Source organism: Oncorhynchus clarkii, unplaced genomic scaffold (assembly GCF_045791955.1).
Source record: "Oncorhynchus clarkii lewisi isolate Uvic-CL-2024 unplaced genomic scaffold, UVic_Ocla_1.0 unplaced_contig_9322_pilon_pilon, whole genome shotgun sequence".
Taxonomy (NCBI): Eukaryota; Metazoa; Chordata; class Actinopteri; order Salmoniformes; family Salmonidae; genus Oncorhynchus; species Oncorhynchus clarkii.
In genome coordinates, this window is record NW_027258554.1 from 25,741 (window position 1) to 35,000 (window position 9,260).

The window sequence follows — 9,260 nt, forward strand, 5'->3', positions numbered from 1 at the left end:
CGGCATGAGCCCCCTTTATATTCAATGGGCGTAACACCTGTGCTTTGCTCCCTGAATGGAGCCATTTCAGTGCCAACAGAAATTGTATTTGAATTCCACAATTTTGAATTTGTATTAAGATGTTGAACTTTAATTTCATCTTTTAGAATTTGTAATGTACAAATTGAATCATTGAATTCATCAAATGATTATCATCAAACATGTTTAATGTTTAAAACCCGAATTGAATTAATATTGCATTCAGTTTTAAAATTCTATGTATTTGAATATTCAAGTTCAATAATTATAAATTCAGTTTCAGTATAGTAGATGTTGCATTCCTTGTTCATGTATCAACATTGCAAACCTTCATTTCAAGTGGATCAGCGTTTCACATATTCAACTTCTCAGATGAATTCTGATTCAGTTTTCAAATTCAGTTCTTTAAATTCAGGTTCAAAACCAGATACAACATCCTGGTACTTTGCCAACCAGGAAGCGTGGGGAGGAGAACAGATAGAATCAAACACTGTGGTCAACAGAAAATGTTGGCATTTTGAATTTGAATGTAGCATTGAAACCAGTTTGGCTATTGGCTAATATAACCCCATTCCTGAAAGCCAAGACTTTATGGACCATGGATGTGTTCCCCTCTATGGAGATCACGTGGAGATCACGTGGAGATCACGTGGAGATCACATAGAGATCACATAGAGATCACATAGAGATCACATGGAGATCACACGGAGATCACGCGGAGATCACATAGAGATCACACGGAGATCACACGGAGATCACACGGAGATCACACAGAGATCACAAAGAGATCACATAGTGATCACATAGAGATCACATAGAGATCACATAGAGATCACATAGAGATCACATGGAGATCACACAGAGATCACACTGAGATCATGTAGAGATCACACAGAATTTAACCCCCATAACAATATAGTTGAACTGTCCTGTCATAGCCCTTCTAAGGCCTTTCCACTGCCTATTTCATCTTGTTCTTGTGACTGACTGGGTTCGAACCAGGTCTCCTGCATGTCACAAGACTGTGTTAGATAAAGCCCATAGGGATTAGTTCAGGAAGCTAACACAAGTCTTCAAGTCTCCAACAACGTTTATAAAACCACCTGGGTTATATCCATGTTCCAGAGATTCTTAGCTTTCAGGAATGGGGTCATATTAGCTAATAGCCAAAACGGTTGAAATGCTAGATTCAAAATCATTGGAAGAAAATACATTTAAAATGCCACATGTCTTCAGAAACCACCAGAATATTCTGTTAAACACAGTGTTTGATTCTATCTGTTCTCCTCTACCTTTCCTGGCTGGCAAAGTACCAGGATGTTGTCTCTGGTTTTGAATCTGAATTTAGAGAACTGAATTTGAAAACTGAATCAGAATGCATCTGAGAAGTTGAATATATGAAACGTTGATCAGTCAGTCCATTGTTGATACAGTCCCTAAATGTTTCACGTCAAGATACTGGACTTTTAAGAAGAAACGTGTTATAATTATGCAAATTCCACTCAACAACAACAACAAAAATTGCTGACATGCAAATCATTTTGGGACTGTATCAACAGTGGACTAATGAGAACAAAACTGTCACGTTCTGACCTTTATTTCCTTTGTTTTGTATCTATTTAGTATGGTCAGGGCGTGAGTTGGGGTGGGCAGTCTATGTTTGTTTTTCTAGGTTTTGGGGGATTTCTATGTTTCGGCCTAGTATGGTTCTCAATCAGAACCAGGTGTCATTAGTTGTCTCTGATTGAGAATCATACTTAGGTAGCCTGGGTTTCACTGTGTGTTGGTGGGTGATTGTTCCTGTCTCCGTGTTTGCACCAGATAGGACTGTTTTAGGTTTTTTCACATTTCTTGTTTTGTTAGTTTATTCATGTATTAAAGAACCATGAATAACCACCACGCTGCGTTTTGGTCCGCCTCTCCTTCACCTCAAGAAAACCGTTACAAAAATAGATTGTTTGAGTGATATTGCCCTTCAAACATAAACAAATATTACATTCAATTCAATACCTTAACCCAAATTCAAAATGATTAAATTCTGTCACTGAAGTGGCTCCCTATCCCTGTCTCAGTCCCTTATAGGCCCCTACTCTGTATACAGAGATGTTTCAGCGAACCACATGAGATGTGTTGTGAATTACCTCACCTGAGACCTGAAGACGTATGTACCCCCCCTCTCTCTGTCCCCCCCCCCCCCCCCCCCCCCCCCCCAGGGCAGAACCTCTCCAGTGGGACCACTCAGTCAGATGAACACACGGAGAGGAGAGGCTGTTTGTCACACCGACTCCCTAGAGAAGCCAGGCTTTTTTCATCCGCCAGTCATAACAACCGGTTAACAGTACGACTGACAGATAGAACGGTTTGGTTCGGGAAGCAGCGACTAAATATCACAGAATTAAAAGTCGTGTGTAATAACTGGTTCTGTTGAATTGAAACGTCATTTAGAAAAAAAAATTAAATCTAATTTTACATGAGACAAATAGAATGTATTAAATTATAATATACCGCAGTAACTTTCTCCTGACTTACGGGAAATAAAAGAGTAGATGATTTACCATCTATTCTTTAAGGGGCAATCAGCTGTTGCTACATCCATTTTTTGGGGGGACTAAATTAATAATAGATACCCATATATTCTTGAAGAATATAACTTATTTAATGCCTCATCAGCTTAGTTCAACACCCCATCAGAAACCCCAAACATGATCTTGTTTTACTCCAATGTTTTGTAGACAAAGTGAATGTAAACAAACTCAAAACCTGGTTTTAAAACGATCAAATGTTCATATCATGGATGTTTAGTCCTTGCTTCCATAGCAGTGTGTCTCTAGCCCCCACAACCCCTCAGCTTTTTACCAAAAACAACTCTTTGTTGATGTTTTTAACTGCTGATTGTATCTTTAGGGCTCTCTTCATTCTGTTTGACTGAAACATTTCAGATCACCTTTACAATTATATTGCAGCGTTTACTGTGAATGCATCTTTAGGGCTCTCTCCATTCTGTTTGACTGAAACATTTCAGATCACCTTCACAATTATATTGCAGCGTTTACTGTGAATGCATCTTTAGGGCTCTCTCCATTCTGTTTGACTGAAACATTTCAGATCACCTTTACAATTCTATTGCAGCGTTTACTGTGAATGCATCTTTAGGACTCTCTTCATTCTGTTTGACTGAAACATTTCAGATCACCTTTTACATTTCTATTGCAGCGTTTACTGTGAATGCAGTCCCGGCTAACAGGACCCACCAGAACATCGCCCTTACATGTCGATCAAGCTGTAAAGCTGAACGTCTGCGATACGGATTGAATACAGCCCTTTAACGTCCGCTGCAGCATCTAAATGAACATACCCCATCAAGGTGTAGAGCATTCAGTGAGATATATCCACTCTACTCTCACCGTACATATCTGACTCTGACATCATCATCTCAACTGGAATTACAGTAAGATATCTTCTTTACTCTCACCGTACATATCTGACTCTGACATCATCATCTCAACTGGAATTACAGTAAGATATCTTCTTTACTCTCACCGTACATATCTGACTCTGACATCATCATCTCAACTGGAATTACAGTAAGATATCTTCTTTACTCTCACCGTACATATCTGACTCTGACATCATCATCTCAACTGGAATTACAGTAAGATATCTTCTTTACTCTCACCGTACATATCTGACTCTGACATCATCATCTCAACTGGAATTACAGTAAGATACTTCTATTGATCCATTTCTAGTTGATCAATACATTCATATCAAACCGTCTGAACCCTCTACTGCTGTAGCTTTCAGAGCTGCCTGTTATTATTGTCTTTCCGATGCGTTCAGTAAAATAACCTTCGGTTTACCGGCCTGTATCGATTATTAAACGCCATCCATCGTTTACACTCAATTCGTTGTGTGCGTTGATTCCACACACCTTCCATACAAAACCCAGTAGCACCATTAACACATGATTTTGTATCAGGGATTTGATCAAGAGGAATCTGCAGACAACTTACCGAAGAGAAGGTGATGTCCTTCAGAGTTGATCTATATCCTCCAAGTGTGAAATTATATCATCCAGGATCTATCTGAATGGGAGAAGAGTTTGATTTATACACATGATCTGAAGCCTGAGGGACTGTGGACAACAGGGGAAGAGGGGGAATCTCCCAGAGGATGTGAACCCCATGGGGACAGACAGGTGTATGACGTGCAGCAAAGCTCAGGTGTTTGTTCACCAGCGGCTCTGGAGTCTTCAACTCAATGCTTCACCAGCCAATGGGGACAGACAGGTGTAGAGTACAGGTCTAGTATACAGGTGTAGTGTACAGGTGTAGTATACAGCTGTAGTGTACAGGTGTAGTGTACAGGTGTAGTATACAGGTGTAGTGTACAGGTGTAGTATACAGGTGTAGTGTACAGGTATAGTGTACAGGTGTAGTGTACAGGTGTAGTGTACTGGTGTAGTATACAGGTGTAGTATACAGGTGTAGTGTACAGGTGTAGTGTACAGGTGTAGTATACAGGTGTAGTGTACTGGTGTAGTATACATGTGTAGTTTACAGGTGTAGTATACAGGTGTAGTGTACAGGTGTAGTGTACATGTGTAGTATACAGGTGTAGTGTACAGGTGTAGTGTACAGGTGTAGTATACAGGTGTAGTGTACAGGTGTAGTGTACAGGTGTAGTATACAGGTGTAGTGTACAGGTGTAGTATACAGGTGTAGTGTACAGGTGTAGTGTACAGGTGTAGTGTACAGGTGTAGTATACAGGTGTAGTGTACAGGTGTAGTATACAGGTGTAGTGTACAGGTGTAGTGTACAGGTGTAGTATACAGGTGTAGTGTACAGGTGTAGTATACAGGTGTAGTGTACAGGTGTAGTATACAGGTGTAGTGTACAGGTGTAGTGTACAGGTGTAGTGTACAGGTGTAGTGTACAGGTGTAGTATACAGGTGTAGTGTACAGGTGTAGTATACAGGTGTAGTGTACAGGTGTAGTGTACAGGTGTAGTGTACAGGTGTAGTATACAGGTGTAGTGTACAGGTGTAGTGTACAGGTGTAGTATACAGGTGTAGTGTACAGGTGTAGTATACAGGTGTAGTGTACAGGTGTAGTATACAGGTGTAGTGCACAGGTGTAGTGTACAGGTGTAGTGTACAGGTGTAGTGTACATGTGTAGTTTACAGGTGTAGTATACAGGTGTAGTGTACAGGTGTAGTGTACAGGTGTAGTATACAGGTGTAGTATACAGGTGTAGTGTACAGGTGTAGTATACAGGTGTAGTGTACAGGTGTAGTTTACAGGTGTAGTATACAGGTGTAGTGTACAGGTGTAGTATACAGGTGTAGTGTACAGGTGTAGTATACAGGTGTAGTGTACAGGTGTTTGTTAGCCAGAGGCTCTCTCAGGAGTGGAGTCTCTTCAACTCTGTCCTCCACCAACAACAGGAGTACAGTCTTTACAATCTGTTACAATGAGTATCAAGACCTTGAGGATGAAGTCAAATTCAAATCCTTCATTGATTCTGTGATAATTTTTTTCCTGACTGTTTTCCTGAACATGAGGCCTCTGATCTAAATGATGACTATAGAAGAATAGAAGGGTTGCTGCTACTGTTGATAACATGGAACCACTCTGATAAAGCCTCAGAGACAGGCTCTGATTTGGCATCATGGGACATGGTCCTGCTGGGGGTGGTCCTGATAGGGTGGTCCTGATAGGGTGGTCCTGATAGGGTGGTCCTGATAGGGTGGTACTGATAGGGTGGTCCTGATAGGGTGGTCCTAAATGGGTGGTACTGATAGGGTGGTCCTGATTGGGTGGTCCTAATAGGGTGGTACTGATAGGGTGGTCCTGATAGGGTGGTCCTGATATGGTGGTCCTGATAGGGTGGTCCTGATAGGGTGGTCCTGATAGGGTGGTACTGGTGGGGGTGGTCCTGATAGGGTGGTCCTGATAGGGTGGTACTGGTGGGGGTGGTCCTGATAGGGTGGTCCTGATAGGGTGGTCCTGATTGGGTGGTACTGGTGGGGGTGGTCCTGATAGGGTGGTCCTGAAGGGGGTGGTCCTGGTGGGGGTGGTCCTGATAGGGTGGTCCTGATTGGGTGGTACTGGTGGGGGTGGTCCTGATAGGGTGGTCCTGATGGGGGTGGTCCTGAAGGGGGTGGTCCTGCTGGGGGGGGTCCTGATAGGGTGGTCCTGATATGGTGGTCCTGATAGGGTGGTACTGATAGGGTGGTCCTGAAGGGGGTGGTCCTGATAGGGTGGTACTGATATGGTGGTCCTGATAGGGTGGTCCTGATAGGGTGGTACTGGTGGGGGTGGTCCTGATAGGGTGGTCCTGAAGGGGGTGGTCCTGGTGGGGGTGGTCCTGCTGGGGGGGGTCCTGATAGGGTGGTCCTGATATGGTGGTCCTGATAGGATGGTACTGATAGGGTGGTCCTGAAGGGGGTGGTCCTGATAGGGTGGTACTGATATGGTGGTCCTGATAGGGTGGTCCTGATAGGGTGGTCCTGAAGGGGGTGGTCCTGATGGATGTGATCCTGGTGGGGGTGGTCCTGATAAGGGGGTTCTGTTGAGGGTGGTTCTGGTGGATGTGGCCTTGGTGAGGGTGGTCCTGGTGAGGGTGGTCCTGGTGGGGGTGGTTCTGGTGGATGTGGTTCTGGTGAGGGTGGTCCTGGTGAGGGTGGTCCTGGTGGGGTGGTCCTGGTGGATGTGGTCCTGGTGAGGGTGGTCCTGGTGAGGGTGGTCCTGATAGGGTGGTCCTGTTAGGGGTGGTTCTGGTGGATGTGGTCCTGGTGAGGGTGGTCCTGGTGAGGGTGGTCCTGGTGGGGGTGGTCCTGGTGAGGGTGGTCCTGGTGGGGGTGGTTCTGGTGGATGTGGTTCTGGTGAGGGTGGTCCTGGTGAGGGTGGTCCTGATTAGGTGGTTCTGGTGTGGGTGGTTCTGGTGGATGTGGGCCTGGTGAGGGTGGTCTGGTGAGGGTGGTCCTGGTGGGGGTGGTCCTGATAAGGTGGTTCTGGTGAGGGTGGTTCTGGTGGATGTGGTCCTGGTGAGGGTGGTCCTGGTGAGGGTGGTTCTGGTGGGGGTGGTCTGATGAGGGTGGTCCTGGTGAGGGTGGTTCTGGTGGGGGTGGTCTGATGAGGGTGGTCCTGGTGAGGGTGGTCCTGATAGGGTGGTCCTGATAGGGTGGTCCTGGTGAAGGTGGTCCTGGTGGGGGTGATTCTGGTGAGGGTGGTCCTGATAAGGTGGTTCTGGTGAGGGTGGTTCTGGTGGATGTGGGCCTGGTGAGGGTGGTCTGGTGAGGGTGGTCCTGGTGGGGGTGGTCCTGATAAGGTGGTTCTGGTGAGGGTGGTTCTGGTGGATGTGGTCCTGGTGAGGGTGGTCCTGGTGAGGGTGGTTCTGGTGGGGGTGGTCTGATGAGGGTGGTCCTGGTGAGGGTGGTTCTGGTGGGGGTGGTCTGATGAGGGTGGTCCTGATAGGGTGGTCCTGATAGGGTGGTCCTGATAGGGTGGTACTGATAGGGTGGTCCTGATAGGGTGGTCCTAAATGGGTGGTACTGATAGGGTGGTCCTGATTGGGTGGTCCTAATAGGGTGGTACTGATAGGGTGGTCCTGATAGGGTGGTCCTGATATGGTGGTCCTGATAGGGTGGTCCTGATAGGGTGGTCCTGATAGGGTGGTACTGGGGGGGGTGGTCCTGATTGGGTGGTCCTGATAGGGTGGTACTGGTGGGGGTGGTCCTGATAGGGTGGTCCTGATAGGGTGGTCCTGATTGGGTGGTACTGGTGGGGGTGGTCCTGATAGGGTGGTCCTGAAGGGGGTGGTCCTGGTGGGGGTGGTCCTGATAGGGTGGTCCTGATAGGGTGGTACTGGTGGGGGTGGTCCTGATAGGGTGGTCCTGATGGGGGTGGTCCTGAAGGGGGTGGTCCTGCTGGGGGGGGTCCTGATAGGGTGGTCCTGATATGGTGGTCCTGATAGGGTGGTACTGATAGGGTGGTCCTGAAGGGGGTGGTCCTGATAGGGTGGTACTGATATGGTGGTCCTGATAGGGTGGTCCTGATAGGGTGGTACTGGTGGGGGTGGTCCTGATAGGGTGGTCCTGAAGGGGGTGGTCCTGGTGGGGGTGGTCCTGCTGGGGGTGGTCCTGATAGGGTGGTCCTGATATGGTGGTCCTGATAGGATGGTACTGATAGGGTGGTCCTGAAGGGGGTGGTCCTGATAGGGTGGTACTGATATGGTGGTCCTGATAGGGTGGTCCTGATAGGGTGGTCCTGAAGGGGGTGGTCCTGATGGATGTGATCCTGGTGGGGGTGGTCCTGATAAGGGGGTTCTGTTGAGGGTGGTTCTGGTGGATGTGGCCTTGGTGAGGGTGGTCCTGGTGAGGGTGGTCCTGGTGGGGGTGGTTCTGGTGGATGTGGTTCTGGTGAGGGTGGTTCTGGTGAGGGTGGTCCTGGTGGGGTGGTCCTGGTGGATGTGGTCCTGGTGAGGGTGGTCCTGGTGAGGGTGGTCCTGATAGGGTGGTCCTGTTAGGGGTGGTTCTGGTGGATGTGGTCCTGGTGAGGGTGGTCCTGGTGAGGGTGGTCCTGGTGGGGGTGGTCCTGGTGAGGGTGGTCCTGGTGGGGTTGGTTCTGGTGGATGTGGTTCTGGTGAGGGTGGTCCTGGTGAGGGTGGTCCTGATAAGGTGGTTCTGGTGAGGGTGGTTCTGGTGGATGTGGGCCTGGTGAGGGTGGTCTGGTGAGGGTGGTCCTGGTGGGGGTGGTCCTGATAAGGTGGTTCTGGTGAGGGTGGTTCTGGTGGATGTGGTCCTGGTGAGGGTGGTCCTGGTGAGGGTGGTTCTGGTGGGGGTGGTCTGATGAGGGTGGTCCTGGTGAGGGTGGTTCTGGTGGGGGTGGTCTGATGAGGGTGGTCCTGGTGAGGGTGGTCCTGATAGGGTGGTCCTGATAGGGTGGTCCTGGTGAAGGTGGTCCTGGTGGGGGTGATTCTGGTGAGGGTGGTCCTGATAAGGTGGTTCTGGTGAGGGTGGTTCTGGTGGATGTGGGCCTGGTGAGGGTGGTCTGGTGAGGGTGGTCCTGGTGGGGGTGGTCCTGATAAGGTGGTTCTGGTGAGGGTGGTTCTGGTGGATGTGGTCCTGGTGAGGGTGGTCCTGGTGAGGGTGGTTCTGGTGGGGGTGGTCTGATGAGGGTGGTCCTGGTGAGGGTGGTTCTGGTGGGGGTGGTCTGATGAGGGTGGTCCTGGTGAGGGT